Here is a 17,069-nt window from a genome sequence, read left to right as displayed (position 1 = left end):
GCATATTTATCATCAGTATCATCAGTGTTCATCATCTATTTCGTAAATGTTCCAAGGCCGCTCGTGACCGTGAGCACGACTAATATACCAGTTTTATACTCTGTAGAGGTTGTACACTTTCACTGTGAGTCATTATTTACCTTTTTGCCCAAGGTGATTAACCTCTGGACCCACTACCTAGGAAGGTCGGCAGGGTTCACTATGAAGCCTTTTAAAGGTTCGTCTAACAAGTTAGGGCCATTGGATTCACTCGACAAATAGATGTAGAGCCCCCCTTCCCGATTACACAATGACACACAGCCTATACACAAGGAGACAGAGGCCGCACTATACCTGATTCGGCAAGTCATTCTTACGCCAATAAAGGTAACCACTAACAAGCTAGAAAATGTCCTCATACCGAGCTAAAGCCAGAGCCATATAGCCCTCACTGTTGTATTGTAAGTCTCGGATGATCACTTATAGATAAGTCCTTAGGGAGAGGAATCTAGAGCATCATAAAATAGCCCAATGCTCTAGCCCCTTGTTCCATATTGCTAAAAAGCATCTCTTAATGTTTATTGCATATACTATTAGTCAAGTTACAAGATCATGGTTGTAGTTGAGCACTAGCATCATACTACCCAATGCAATGTCCCATAGGTAACAAGGCACAAGGTAACAAAGCACTAGGAAATCCTTAGTGGCAATCAAGGTAGACACATGCAGTATAAATTAAATGATTAAAGGTATATTGGACAACAAGGATGATCCCATGCTATACTTGCCTTAAAACACCGATCCTTCGGTAAGCTTTAATATTCAACGTTCTTCTTCTTCTTCTTCTTCTTGATCACTACGTATATCTCACCAACTGGACGTAATCATAAAGCACCACACAAGCATCCATACAATCATACATGAAGCAAATAATAGAACTAAATCAGAACAGTACACCAATCATAGAAAAATAAGTAAAAGAGTTTAAAACACAATTCTACGCATCGCTACGAACACACAGTCGCAAAAAGCACTCTAATCGGAGTTACGGTTTGAGAGAAACGGCTACTGAAAGATCTACTCATAAGAGAAAGTATAAAACTATAAGCTTCATGTGTTTTAACTATATAAAAGCTTATATAAATTGAATTAAGTCAAATTTAGATTTGAATTATAAAACTAAAATAAAACAAGTCCTATTTTATTTATAAAATCCAGTTGCATAATTATTATCCAAATTAGAAGTTAAACCATAAAATTCCAATATTAGTGACATGATAAACATTATCACTAACACGTAGATCTCGTTGTAATGAATCTAGCACAACTTGAACGGGTCAATTTGGAGCTAAAACGTAGAAGATATGAAATAAACAAGATTTCCTTTACTAAAATAATAGATTAAATCTACTCATGAATTTTAAAAGTTAAAAACATACTTAACAGTAGTATGAACATGTAGATCATGAAATTATGAACCTGACGCAAGTTGAACAGGTCAAATCGAAGTTAAAACAGAGAAGTTATGGCCTAAAGAAAGTAGTGGCAAATCTATAAATAAGTGAAAATGTATTTTGGATCTAAACCGATCAAACTACGCTTTCCAAAGAAGAAAATGTACTCTGGAAAAAGTGTTATGGACTGTAGGTTCTATAATTGAAAAAGGGAGGGGTTCTTTTGAAAATTTGCCCGCCGAATGGGTAAGTTCTAATCCTGGCCCTTGATCTAGATTTGAACGGCCCAGATTGAAACGGGAAGAGAAAGTTGGCCGGCGGCGAGTTGCATGGCGACGCCTCCATGGCCGGGCAAAGAGAGCTCGCCGGAGTTCACGGTTTCCGGTCTACGGTCCACGAAAACGCAAGGCGAGGACACCAAGAGAGAGAGGAAAGGAGGGTGACTCACCCAGGCCAAAAACGGAGGCGGAATCAGACCAAGGACGACGCGCCACGCGGGATGGTTAATGGCGGCGCTTAGGGCTACAGCTGCGGCTCGACGAAGGTGTTCTAGGATGCGGCGGCTTCAACTAGGGTTCGGGGATGAGGCACGGCACCCCGGGCGGCTATTTAAGAGGCAAGGCGTCTTGCGGCACAAGGCACAGCAAGAGACACAGCAGGCACGGAGTCGACTCGGCGGCGGAGATGGTGTCCGGCGCGGTGACGGGAGGTAGGAGAAAGGTGACGACTGACTCATGTGCCTGGTTCGTCAACGACTCAGGAGGCAGGGTCGGCTGTCAGCGACTGCACGCGGAGAGAGGGAAACGCGGATACGGCTCGGCTGGGCCGCCTGCTTGCTGGCTAGGCCGCACGGGAAAAGAGCAGCGCTTTGGGCCAGTGGCGGAAGCTGGAGCGGGAGAGAACACTTGGGCCTGCTCGGCCCACGCGGGAAAAGTGGAGAGGGTTAGGCTGGCTGCTGGGCCAAAGAGGGAGAGGGAGAGAGCAGTGACTAGTTTTTTTCCATGTTCTACTTTATATTTCAAAACCAATTTCAATTATGAACCAAATGCAACTTCAAATAAAGTTTTGAATATACTTTTCAATTCAAATAAAAGTGCGCAAATTTTAGTAAGTTTTCAAAAATAAATTTTACAACTTTTTAAAATCTTTTATTTTCTAATTTTCTTTTCTTTTACTTCAAAGCCATTTTTCAAATTTATTTCCAAAAGCAATTCAACCTATTTTGAAACTTAATTCAAACCACACAATCAATAAGTCAATTGCACCGGCATGTATACACAAACATGTTGCTACCTTAGGATAAATTTTAAATTAATAAAATTTTTTATTTTTCTATATTTTATGAGCACAAAATTTAGAAATAAATCATTTTATACCTATTTTGAAAAGAGACAAATTTTAGGGTGTTACGGTCACACGTTTGAACTTATTTAGTTTTGAATTGGGCCAATTGATATGGCAGAGCCCTTCCTAATTACACTTGTCCCCTCTAAATACATTAGTAATCGAACTCGAAATTTCACAACGTTTCGGCTCTAGAGATCTGCCATTAACCTTTGACGCTAACAGCTTTGTCTTCACCAATGTTTCGGCTCGAGTGGCTCACCTTCGACGCCAGCGTCATCGCCTTCAAACTTTATTTGCGTTTCTACTCAAGGGCTCGCCATCAACTCTGTTGCCATAGACTGTCTTTGGCACCAATTTGGATTGGTGGTGTTGGGGGGAGGGGGGCTACCTCCACCTAAAATGTCCTCATCTACATTAATTGCGTGAATAATCTCTCACTACAGGAGCTGGGAAGGGCGCATTGGAAAAGCAAACCACCCAAAAATGCAAGCCTTGCCAGCGCTCACAAGAAAGGACTTGAAGGTGTTGTAGTATCTATGGCTATTTCGACTACATCGGCGAAGGCTCATCCTTGAAGTGAAGTTGCCGAGGGTGGCCATGCAAAAGGTCAAGCTACCAAAAGAAAAAATTGCAGAGGTTTGAGCAAAGTTAAATGTTGAGGACAAATGAAAGAATAAAGTACCACATGATGACCTTTGTATGAGTTAGAGACGTGCACATGCTCTTGATGAGTACACATGTACCCTGAGTACCCCAATCAACCAAGAAAGCTTGGCTATAGCCATCACCAAGTTCGCATCAGATGGCCCATGATTGAGTGGATGGGCTCGGGGGCTCTTTCCAAGCTTGACGGACGCCCGTGGCTCTGAAGTCGAGGCCTACGGAGTAGTCAATCGACTCAAACTCAGGACGTCGGGCCCAATGCTCAGCTAGAGGAAGCTCGCTGAGTGGACATGTGCATGTGGCAATCTGCCCCCGCATTTTGTCAGTCCAGGTACAAAAGACGTCTTGATCTCTGGCTTTGGAGTCAAACGGCTTGTTTGCTGGTTGGTTTTCAGGTTGGTTTAGGTTGGCTGAAACCAACAAACGAACAGACTGAAAGTGTTTTACTTAGACCCAAAAATGCTGATACCTTGCGAGGCCCCACGAGGGGCGAACCTATATCGACACGGGTCTAGGCAGGCTACGAGTTCTGCTCTTAGGGGTGCTTTCCTTTCAAACTTTAGTCGTTGTCCCATCAGATATTTGGATACATACATAAAGTATTTAATATAGGCTAATTATAAAATTAATTACACAGTTTGAGACTAATTTACTAGACGAATCTTTTAAGCCTAATCAGTCAACGATTTGACAATGTGATGCTACAGTAAGGACAGTCCCAATGAAAAAAACCAGTAATTTCTATAACATAGGATACCGCATCAAAAAAATACTGCTTTCCAACCCATGGTTTCTATGAGTAATAATTATTTTCTCTTTCTCTCTCCCAACTATATCTTCTTCCTCCAATAGGAGTGCGACACGAGCTCCCTAGAAACTGGTGGTTTCTTCCCAATGGCGATTTCATGGTTTCTTGGTGCATTGGGTCAAGAGTAGACCTGATTTCTTCATGAAGAAACCATTTCTATGATTTTTGCTCTCTTTCTTCATTAATTACGTTGCCATGTCAGCGTTTTGTCTACGTGGCAAGTCATTTAATGAGGATAGAAACCATCATCAATACATCATTGGGACTGCCCTAAACATGTGCTAATGATGGATTAATTAGGCTTAATAAATTCGTCTCGTGGTCCGACGGATTCTGTAATTTATTTTTTTATTAGTATCCGAACATCCCATACGACATCCTCATGTGACATCTCCTAAATTTTAGCCACATTATCCAAATACCCCCTTATTCTTTCTTATTACAGTAGTAACGACCAACACAGTGCTCATGACGCCGGTGCCCACGCACGGCCACGCCATCTATACTATTGATATACTGGAGGCACGCCTACACTGGTGTTTCGTGCTCGGCCTTGTCAAGGTCCTACGTACGTAGAACAGGAAGAGAGGACTGGCCTCACTGTTCCACCAACCCTAGCGTGGGTGCGGCCGCCTACAACCAGCCACTCCCAAGATCTCCACCATGACGTGGCAGAATAGTGATAGTAGCAACGACTGAAGGCCATGACGCATGCCTGAGGGGATCTGACGAGCCGATGTGTATACGTGAACACACACAAATATACAAGACACGTGATAAATGTACAAATTATATATTTCTATAAGTTAAGCAAAACAAAACGTTTGATATGTGATGTAGCCCACATGAACGCAGAAACACACATCACTTATTTCCATGGTTAAGCAAAGCCAAATATTTTGTGATGTACTATAACCCACAAAAAATATAGTAGACACATGACACACACATTATTTCTATAGTTAAATAAAGCCAAAAGTTTTGGTATGTGACGTAACCCACACATCACAAATGCACATACATGTAGCTATATCAAAGCCTTGTAAATAAATTAACAGCCTAACGAAGAATCATAAATGTATGTATGCAACATGTATGAACGAGCTAGAAGCACTACGGTATGGTACGAGCGATCGGACATGATGATTGACATAGGAATACAGAGTTAAATGCACGAGGGTTTCTCAACCTGTCGAGGGGTGTATCCATAAACTTGCAAAATGTATTTCTGGGACACTGAACTTTATAAGTGGTGCACCGTAGATTCACACATGTATATTTTATCCAACGTGGCATTGACGCTGATAATGTCTAGAACTTTGCATTTAACCCCTTATGTTTTTAATTTTTTTTCTCTCTCTTCTTTTTTCTCTGTGAGACTCCAAATCGCAATTGGCCGTCACCGCCGCAGCCTCCGACCCCACCGCCACCGCGCTCTTCTTCCATGCCTGGGCTGTCGCGCACCGCCGGACCACCAGCCCGTACCCGCCCTTCCTCCACACGCCGGCATTGGCGGTCTCCCCGACCTCGACGCCCCCTCCCCCGCCTCTACTCGCCGAGAAGGCCAGGGCCGCCTCCCTAACTAGTATAGATGCCGCCGCCATATTCCACTTCCCGGCCTCCGCGGTGCGTGCGCTCTTCTAGGCGATGCGGTTGCTCAGGACGAGGAAGAGCGGGACGTAGGCGTTGGCGAGGCGCTGGAGCGGCGGCGCCACATAGGCGGCGTGGAAGCGCACCCATGAGCCATGGAGCGAGCCGAGCAACACCGCGGCGGCGAGGAGGAACAGCGACAGCAGGAGCAGCGTCTGAATGAACGCGTAGAATCGGGAATGCCACAGCGTCGGAGTGGGGACGGGGGCGTGCACGGGCGCTCCGTCGTCGGCGTCCGGCCGGCCGGCTGCGATGCGGCACCGCACCTCCGAGCGCGACGGTGGACGACTGCGGTGGCGCTGATGCGGCACGAGGAGGAGCTGCTCCTATGCCTGCGACGTCCGACGCTGTCCGACGGCAGGCGCGACCACGCCGGACTCCGCGGGCACTGCTCGTGCTCCGCCGCCCTCCTCCCCGACCCAGACGACAACGATGGGGCTGGAAGAAGCACGCAGGGTGGTACTGCGGCGGCGGCTGCGGCTGGGTAGAGGACGGAGTATGTTGGAAGAGGAGGAAGGATCTATTCACCCCATTCGCGGCGCTCACCGCGCTCTTCTGGCTCTGGATCACCGACGCCGCCGACAGGGAGCGGGTTGTCACGCTGGCGCTAGACTTCTGCCAGCGGCTGTACGCACCGCTGCCGTTGGGCTACTACGGCAACTCCCACTTCACACGCGTGCGCGCCGACCTCGTGTCCAAGCTGCCCGCCACGTCGTCGGCGTGCCAAAGGACAAGCTATGGCGTGCCCTGGAGTGGCTCCACGCGCAGCAGCAGTAGCAGGAGGGCGTGCTAACGTGTGTGGCGCTGGACCACGTGCTCATATACGGTGCGGAGTTCGAGGCTAGGGTGCCCCCAACGCGCACATCGATGCCGCGTGGGTAGGGCCGCCGGCGAGGGGCTGGTGCTCGTCCTGCCCGCGGTCGAGGGCGGCAAGGCACGGGACGTGGTGGTGATGCTGCCCGCGGAGGTTACGGCCAGGATCTGCCATGACCCCAAGGTGCTCATAGAGAATGGCTACGACGGTGAATGGCTACGGCAGTGACGGCCAATTGCATCGGTAGGTTTCGAGTCTCACAGAGAAGAAAGAAGAGTGAGAGAAAAAAGAAATAAAAAAGATAAGGGGTTAAATGCAAAGTGCTAGACATCGTCAGCGCCACAGTGGCAATGCCACATCAGATAAATTGTCCATGTGTCCTGAAAGCATCTAGGCCTCTAGTTGGGTTTCGGTGATTAATGACAATACGTGATTACTATGACTAATGTGTGTTTTGCAGAGGCAATTAAGTTAGGTCATGGTAATGAAGATCGATTGGGCTATCATGGTAGTCATGCCCCTATGATAGAAATCATTTCGGTTTTCAAAGGATTGACGACAAGGTTAAAGATGAACTAGTTCTAAGTGTCGATTGGAGTTGAAGAGACACTTTAAGTAGTTTAGGACTTTGTTTTTCCTTTGGCCGTACTATTAAGGGGGGTATGGACGGGTAGCTTGACCTAGGTGAGTCTAGTGAGTTAGGTGTGGTGCACACTTGCTAAATCTAGCACTAGGTAGCTCCTAAAAAGCCCTTAGATCCATTGGAGCAAACTTTATTCACATATGATCGAGAGTTGGAAGTGAATGAATGGTCAAATACTGACTAGATGCTGGCTTCAGTGTGATCAGACGCTGGCACAGAGTCCGGTCAGTTCATTTGGTCAAGGTGAAATCGTCTAGTGCGACCGGACGTTGAGAGGTGAAGTGACCGGACGCTCAGTAAGGTTCCAGAGAGGGAAAATTACGACCGGACGCGTCCGATCAGTGTTGACCGGACACTGAGTCCCAGTGTCCGATCGACTCCAGTAAGGTTCCAGAAAGGGAAAATCATGACCGGACACATCCGGTCAGTGTTGACCAGACGCTGTCCAGCGTCCGGTCACATCTTAAACACAGGAGTTCGGGGAGAACTAACTAGAGTGTCCGGTCAACATGACCGGAGCGTCCGGTCACCCCGCAGAGGCACATAACGGTTCGTTTTTCAGCCATGGTTATAAATACTTCCTCCATTCGTGTATGCGGGCACTTTTGCTCATTCCAACAGCTGAGAAACACCTTTGAGAGTGCCAAGAAGAGTAAGATCTTAGTGAGGTGATTGAGATTTGAGAATCCCAAAAAGAGCCCTCATTAGTGAGATCAAGAGTAGCAAAGTGTGCATCCACCCTTCTCATTAGGCTTGTCGTGGTCAAGTGAGAGTTCGTGCTTGTTACTCTTGGTGATCGCCATCACCTAGACGGCTTGGTGGTGATTGGGAGTTTGGTGATCATTCGGCGGAGCTTGTGGATGACCCAACTCAAGTTGTGAGCGGTTGTGGGTGATTTACCGCGATAGATTGTCAAAGAATCAACCCGTAGAGAGCACTTGATCCTTACGTGGATCAAGGGGGAGCTACACTCTTGCATGGGTGCTCCAACGAGGACTAGTGGGGAGTGGCGACTCTTCGATACCTCAGCAAAACATTGCTGCGTTCCTCCTTCTCTATTTACTTTGAGTAATTCAATTCTTATCATTTACATTCATAGAATTACCATGCTAGAGTAGGATTGGAACATAGGTTGCTAAACTTTTGTGTGGTAGATCAATAGAAATATTTTCTAGGCACAAGGGGTTAATTGGGCTAACCATAGGACTTAATTATTGCAAAGAAATTTAAAATTAGCCCAATTCACCCACCTCTTGGGCATCTTGATCGTTTCAATTCGTATCAGAGCCTCGTGCTCACGTATTTAGGCTTAACCACCTAGAGAAAGATGTCTCACGGGGATGGACCTCCTCCTATCTTTGAGGGGGATGATTTTTCATATTAAAAAATCCGCATGGAGGCGTATTTAGAAGCTCTAGATGTTGGAATACTTAGAGTCGCCTCACAAGGCTTCCCAAAACCTCGGGATGCTACATACCTACAAGGCGATGAGGTGAATTACGAAAAATAGAATGCAAAGGCTCGAAACACCATCTTTAGAGGCCTTTGCAAAGATGTGTTCAACTGGGTGAGGAACCACAAAGATGCCCATGCACTATGGTCGGATGTTTGTGCGCTCCATGAGGTAACAAAGAGTGAGCGTGAGGAATGCTATCATCTTGTCATGAAAAAGCTTAACTCTTTTAAGATGCTTCCCAAAGAATGTGTTAATGAAATGTATTCATGCTTGAATGTTCTTGTAGAGAAAGTCAATGGGCTTGGACTCACTCAAATGCAACCATCTGATGTTGTAAGAAAGATCTTGAGTGTCCTCCCCATTGACAAATATGGGCATATTGTGACCGTGCTTTATCAAGGTGATCTTTCCACTGCTACACCAACACAAATCTTGGGAAAGATCAATGCTCATGAGATGTACATGTACATCACACCATAAGATGGCTCATCCTCTACTAAGAAGAAAGAAAAAGACTTAGCATTCAAAGCTAGCCAAGAGAAGGGCAAAGCAAGGCTTGAGTATGAGAGCTCAAGTGATGATGAAGTTGGTGATGCAAGCCTTGCTCTCATGGTGAAAAGAACTGTGAAGATGCTAAAGAAGCTCAACAAGAGTGGCATCAAGTTCGATAGCAAGAAGAAGAAGTTCTTCACAAGCTCTAGAAGGAAGCCAATCTCCGAGATGGATTGCTACAATTATGGAGAACTTGGTCATCTAGCACATCAATGCATAAAGCACAAGAAAGACAAGTACAAGAACAAGTACAAGGGCAAGAAAGATGACTCAAGCAATGAAGAAGAAGATGAGAAGAAGAAAAACAAGACATACAAGAAGAGAGATGGCAAGAAGGACTTCCATAAGAAGAAGAAAAGTGGAAAGGCATACATCGTCGGTGATTGGCTCATGGACATTGATTCATCTAGTGGCTCATCCGATGATGATAGTGACAACGAGAAGGTGGCCGCCATTGTTATTGACTCTTCATCATCTTCACCGCCACCACCGCCATCATCTCCTACACACCTATGCCTTATGGCCAAGGGTGATCGTAAGGTATCAAATGATGATAGTAGTGGTGATGAACATGCTAGCAATGATGATAGTGATAGTGATAGTGATAGTGATGATGATGAATATGAATCACCTTCTTATGATGATCTTGTTAAATTGCTAAATCAATACACTAAGATCATTAGAAACAGTAGAGCTAAGAATGAAAAACTAGAGGCTAGGAATGATTCACTTTTAGCAAAATGTGATATAGCCGAAAAGGCTAGTGTTGAGCTTAAAGAAGCAAATGATGCTATATCATCCAAACTCAAGGAGCTCAAATCTTCTAAGAAAGAGCTTAAAGATAAACATGATAAACTTGAGGGGATGCACAAAGAACTCATCACTAGCCACAACAAGCTAAAAGAAGAATATACTACTCTTAAGATTAATCATGATAATCTTGTCATTGCTCAAGAATTTCTATCCAATGAGCCACATGATGCTACTAACAATGTTGTTAAGATTGATATAGCTACATCATGTGATGATTTGATCATTGAGAGCATTGAGCAAAGTTCTAGTAGCAAGGGCAAGTAAGTGGTTGAGGCCGATGATTATGATGAGTTTGTCAAGCTCAAGAATGATAATGAAAAACTCAAGAAAGATTTTGAAGAGCTCAAGACCACCAACACCATAGTGCTTGAAACTAGTGATCATGATGGTGACTTGATTCTTGAGAATGAGAAGCTCAAAGAAGAGAACAAGAAGCTCAAGCAAGAGAAAAATAATGATGCTCTCAAGGAAGAGAACAAAAAGCTCAAATTGGAGAAAGAGCATCTCAAGATTGGATTGAGCAAGTTCACAAGAGGCAAGCATTTTCAAAGTGAGCTACTAATAAACACCGTCATGAAGATGGATAGAAGTGGCATTGGGTACATGTCAAACAAAGAGAAGAAGGATCAAGCTCAACAACAACAAAAGCCAAAGCCAAATAAGTGATTTGAGTGTGGACAAGAAGGCACTTTGCCCATGAGTGCCAAACTCCACCACCACAACCCTTGCCCAAGCATGCTAGACCTTTTGCCTTCAATGCTTATTATATGCTTAGAAAAGATTCTAGTGGAAAAATAAAAGTCATGTTCTTAGGACCTCCAAACAAGAATAGGTCTAAGAAAATTTGGGTTGCAAAGTCACTTGTTGAGAAGGTGAAGGACCCTCAATAAGTTTGGGTTCCTAAAGCTTGATCTCTTGTGTGTAGGTGAACTACAAGACCGGTGGAAGTCATTAGGTTATTGATAGTGGTTGCACACAACATATGATCGGTGATCCTCGTATGTTCACCTCACTAGATGAAGAAGTAGATGGATAAGAAAGAATCACATTTGGAGATAATTCTAAGGGCAAGGTTAAAGGATTGGACAAAATGGCAATATCAAATGATCATTCTATCTCAAATGTGCTCTATGTTGCTTCATTGAGCTTCAACTTGCTATCTGTTGGATAATTATGTGATCTTGGCTTCCAATGCTTGTTTACCGAGAAGGAAGTTATTGTATCTAAGAAGGATGATGATCAAGTGATATTTAAAGGATTTAGATACAACAACCTATACTTAGTGGATTTCACCTTCGAAGATGCTAACTTGAAAACATGCCTATTCACCAAAACAATACTTGGGTGCCTATGGCATAGAAGACTTGCTCATGTTGGGATGAGCTCCCTCAAGAAGCTAATGAAGAATGATTTGGTGAGAGGGTTGAATGATGTGAAGTTTGAGAAGGACAAGCTTTGTAGTGCATGTCAAGCTGTTAAGCAAGTTGCAAATACTCATCCAACAAAAGCTTTCATGTCAACCAAAAGAGTGCTAGAACTTCTTCACATGGACTTATTTGGACCAACAACATACAAGAGTTTGAGAGGAAATCTTTATTGTCTTGTGATTGTTGATGACTATTCAAGATACACATGGGTATTCTTCCTTCATGACAAATCCGAAGTTGCATCTTGCTTCAAGAAGTTTGCCAAGAGAGCACAAAATGAATTTGAAGTGAAGCTCAAGAAGATTAGAAGTGACAATAGGAAGGAATTTGACAACACAAACATAGAAGCCTATTGTGATGAAGTTGGGATCAAGCATGAGGTCTCCGCAACATATACTCCTTAACAAAATGGTGTAGTTGAGAGAAGAACCGGACATTGATCACTCTTGCAAGAACAATGCTAGATGAGTACAACACCCCCGAAGCTCTATGGGCAAAAGCTATCAACACCGCATGCTATGCATCCAACCACCTATTTCTTCAAAAGTTCCTCGGCAAGACTCCTTATAAATTGATCAATGGGAAGAAGCCGGACGTCTCCTTCTTTAGGGTGTTTGGATGCAAATGCTACATCTATAAGAAGCGGCAACACCTAGGGAAGTTTCAAAGACGTTGTGATATTGGTTTTCTTGTTGGTTACTCATCAAAGTCCAAAGCATATAGAGTATTTAATCATGCCATCGGCTTAGTTGAAGAAACATATGATGTGGAATTTGATGAATCTAATGGCTCCCAAGGAGCACATAAGAATCTTGATGATGTAGGTGATGAACCATTGAGGGAGGCTATGAAGAACATTCTAGTTGAAGACATCAAGCCTAAAGATGATGAAGATGATGTACAAGTAATTGATCCACCTTCTTCATCAAATGTGCCACAAGATGGTAATAAAAATGGGAGAGTAGAAAATGAAGACACTCATGTCTCCCATGATCAAATGGTGGTACAAGCACAAGATGTTGATGCTCCACAACCTCCTCCTCAAGTGGTCAATAGAAGAAACACACCTCTACTACAAGATCATCTACAAGATCTCATCATAGGGAGTCCATCAAAGGGTGTAATGACTCGCTCATAAAAACTTGCTCCATTTATTGCACATCACTCTTTTGTCTCTTGTTTTGAGCCTAATAAGGTAGAAGAAGCTCTTCAAGATCTGGATTGGATAAATATCATGCATGAAGAGTTGAATAACTTCACCTGCACTAAAGTTTGGACTCTTGAAGAGCGACCAAAAGGTGCAAGAGTCATTGGAACAAAGTGGGTGTTCTGCAACAAGCAAGATGATCAAGGTGTAGTTGTGAGGAACAAGGCAAGACTAGTTGCAAAGGGGTTCTCTCAAGTTGAAGGTTTGGATTTTGGAGAGACCTTTGCACCGGTTGCAAGACTAGAAGCCATTCGTATCCTCCTTGCATATGCATCACATCATGACATGAAACTATATCAAATGGATGTAAAAAGTGTATTTTTAAATGGATTTATTAATGAACTAGTCTATGTTGATTAACCTCCCGGGTTTGAAGACCCTAGTATCCTAATCATGTTTGTAGGTTGTCCAAGGCGTTATATGGGCTTAAGCAAGCCCCAAGAGCTTGGTATGAGCGCCTTTGGGACTTTCTTATTGAGAAGGACTTCACCATTGGGAAGGTCGACACCACACTATTCACCAAGAAGCTTGATGGACATATCTTCATTTGTCAAGTGTATGTTGATGATATCATCTTTGGATCATCAAATAAAGATTCTTGCAAAGAGTTTGGTCAATTGATGTCGAAGGAGTTCGAGATATCAATGATTGGAGAGCTTACATTCTTTCTTGGTTTTCAAGTCAAGCAAATGAGAGAAGGGATTTTCATCTCTCAAGAGAAATATACAAATGATCTTCTCAAGAGATTCAAGATGGATGAATATAAGCCAATCAAGACACCAATGCTAACTAATTTACATCTCAACCTAGATGAGGGAGGTAACAGGTTGATCAAACTCTCTACCGCTCTATGATTGGTAGCTTGTTATATTTAACCGCATCTAGACCCGACATCATGTTTAGTGTGTGTATGTGTGCTAGATTTCAAGCTAATCCTAAGGAAACTCATTTAATTGCTGTTAAAAGAATTATTAGGTATCTTAAGCACACACCAAGCATTGGCCTTTGGTATCCCAAAGGAGCTATATTTGAATTAGTTGGCTATTCTGATTCGGATTATGCCGGTTGCAAAGTGGATAGAAAAAGCACATCCGGAGGGTGCCATTTGCTTGGTAGATCACTTGTGTCTTGGTCCTTCAAGAAATAAAATAGTGTGGCTTTGTCCACCGCCGAAGCAGAATACATTGCCGCGGGTGCTTGTTGTACACAAATTCTTTACATGAAACAAACTTTGCTAGACTATGGTATAGTTCTAGAAAAAGTACCTCTTTTGTGCGACAATGAAAGTACGGTAAAACTTGCCAATAATCCAATTCAACACTCATGCACCAAGCACATTGATATTCGCCATTACTTTCTTAGAGATCATGTTGCAAAGAATGATATTTCATTAGAAGGTGTAAGGACCGAGGATCAATTGGCGGATATCTTCACTAAACCGCTAGATGAGGCGACTTTTTTGTTGATTGCGGAATGAGCTCAATGTTCTTGATTTTAGTAACTTTTTCACTAAAAATGAGCTTGTGTTGTCCCTTGCATTGCCTTATAATATACAACATGTTTACTTTTTATGGTAATGCATATAGGGCTTGTCTAACAAGGTTAAGATAACCGCCAAAAAGCATGTGAAGAAGCTTAACCTTGGATCAAACTTGACAAGCAACTAGTTTTACTATTAAGTATTGCATTGCATATGCATGAATGTTGCTTTGTCGTTTATCTTCAATTGCCCTCTTATTGCCTATTTTCTTAAAAAGAATTATAGCCTAAGGCAAAATATTTTGAAAATTTTGAGGGTTTGAGAGAGGTCACTCACATCAGTCTCAATTGGTGTTTATTTGGATCTTATTGAAGTTGGGACTTGACTGGGAACAGGTAGCACCAAGGACTTTGAAGATTTGCTAGAGAAAGAGTGACAGGACGCTGCACCGGACTCTGAAGTCCATCGTCCGATCAGTTCATAGGAGGTGAACTGCTGCTGAGAAGGAGTGACCGAACGCTAAAATAGTGCTTTCCCAGCGTCCGATCAGATGGCGATCCAGCGTTCGGTCAATCGAAGACGAAGGAGACTGCTTGCATCGGACTCTCGCTGCTTCTAGTCGGGGTTCACCAGACGCATCCGGTCGCGATTCTAGGGATTTTAGACCTCTCTGGAATCAATCGGACACTGGGTGGCAACATCCGGTCGCTGCCACCGGAGCGTCCGGTCAGTAGAAAATGTACGGGATCCGGTCTCTTTCCTGTTTCCTTTTCTGTTACGTCTTGGGGGACCCTTTATAACTGCCGCGCCCACATCACCGAGCCGTGCCCTAGCCACGTAGCTCACCGGACCGCCCTGCTCTCGCTCGCCGCGCGCCACCATGCCCGCGCCCTGCTCGCACCGCCGCACCTCTGCGCCGCCACACCTTTGCACCGCCGCGCCCGCACCGTCGACGCACGCGCCCTGCTCCCTACGCCGCCGTGAGCCTATGCTGCTCTCTGCGCCGCCGTGCCTGCCCGTGCCTACCACCGCTAAGCCCTGCCTACGCCGTCGCCCGCACAGCTCCAGCGCTGCGCCTCCCCATGCACCAGCGTCACCGCCGTGCCCTAGCCCTACCTTGGCCCTGCCCTGCTTCAGCGCCGCATCTAGTGCCGTCATTGCCTTGCTTGGTCACTGAATTTCGCCACAATCCTAACCCTAGTCGTTCAGTTGCCGATCTGGTGGTTCCCCGATTCGTTCATCTTCTCGTCGATTCACCGGTTCATAAGGTAGCATGCCCTCATTTCCAATTTTGTATCCATTGCTTGCTTTCTTAGGGTTCTGTACCTCTAGATATATTGTATTTATTTGTATATCATATCTATTCTATCATGCAGTGAGTCGGTGCCATTGTGGTCCCATTGGTAGTTGTCAGTTAACTCAGGGTCAAGCTCGCGAGTATGGATCGAGGCCAAGCCCCGGAAGTGATAGTTGACAGTTGATTCTTGTTAGGGCAGTTGTTCCTTTTAGCTTCAACAGATGGCTCATGTCAAGAATGTTGGAGGAGGTCCCGGTGATGAGGATCCGAGGCCCCCGCCTCGCCAGCCTACAGATGCAAAAGGCAAGGCGACTAAGAAGCTAGTAACAAGGAAGTGCAAGTATCCTGATGCAGATACAGCGAGAGCAGCCGCAGTTGCAGAGGCCGTAGAGTGCGCAGAGAGAGGAGGTGCTCGAAGTGGTGTTGTTATTGTAGATCAGCTTTTTCATCTATGAGGGCTGCACTTGAGCAGGTTGAGCGCCATCATGGTGGTCCAGCTAGGACTCTCATGGTTGGAGGACGGCGTGTGGCTATTGATGAGAGTCAGCCTCAGGGGGAGTCACAGCAGCAGCCACAGCCAGCAAAGCAGACTCAGGAGGGAGAGCAGGCTGAGGAGACAGAGCAGGCACCTCAGCCACAGCTTCGCCGCTCTGGTCGTACCCATGCTCCAGTCACACCGAGGTCAGAGACACAGCAGAGGGGTTCTCGCCCACCGCCTAGACCACGAGGTCCGCCTCTAGTGACTCACTTGGATTTGAGGGCCGCCACAGCCAAGCAGGTTTAGCAGCTCAGATTTGTGAACTTTGAGCAGTGGTTCCCGCCGAGGCAGGATGAGCGTGCTTCAGAGGGTTTCTACACACCTCTACAGGAAGATTTTTATAATGCTTATCTTAATAGTGGGGCAGTATTCAGATCTCAGAGGGTGTACAAGATTGAGACCATTATAGCAGCAGCTAGAGAGCATATTTGCCCTTACCTATATTACCTACCAGGGCTAATAGATTTAATTGGACGGACAGGCTTATATGTTCCATCTTGGGTCTGTCAGTCCTATGCTTCACTCTGGATTGACATGCAGCACAGATTCATACACTTTGCATTCAGAGGCAGAGATTACAGGCTGACGAGCACTAGGGTCAGAGAGATACTCAGACTTCAGGAGCATCCCGTCCGGCTACATGAGGTTTGTTATGGACAGACAGCGCCTCCCAGACGCCCTCACGACGGTCTTGTGCCCCCTACAGATCTAGTCTGCCATTGTTTTATAGAACCATTCGGTGAGGGGTCGAGCAGGACACCCAGTGATTTCACTCCTACAGCTAGAGTGCTTGATGCCATTATGAGGACACTACTTCCGAGGATGGGGTATCGCGAGGGCTTGACTCGCATACAGTTATGGTTACTAAACTCTCTGATGCAGCAGACAGTGTTTGATATTTGGGATCTCCTTCTATTAGAGATGGAGGATACTATTGTAGA

At 45.0% G+C, this 17,069-nt stretch overlaps 1 pseudogene; it reads left to right on the top strand.

Annotated features, from left to right (window-relative positions):
- Positions 1 to 2,015: 2,015 nt before the first annotated feature.
- On the top strand, positions 2,016 to 6,943 carry LOC136503271 (uncharacterized; annotated as a pseudogene).
- Positions 6,944 to 17,069: the final 10,126 nt, after the last annotated feature.

The sequence above is a fragment of the Miscanthus floridulus genome, chromosome 14 (genome assembly GCF_019320115.1).
Source record: "Miscanthus floridulus cultivar M001 chromosome 14, ASM1932011v1, whole genome shotgun sequence".
NCBI classification, from domain to species: Eukaryota; Viridiplantae; Streptophyta; class Magnoliopsida; order Poales; family Poaceae; genus Miscanthus; species Miscanthus floridulus.
This window is presented reverse-complemented; position numbering and strand designations above follow the sequence as displayed.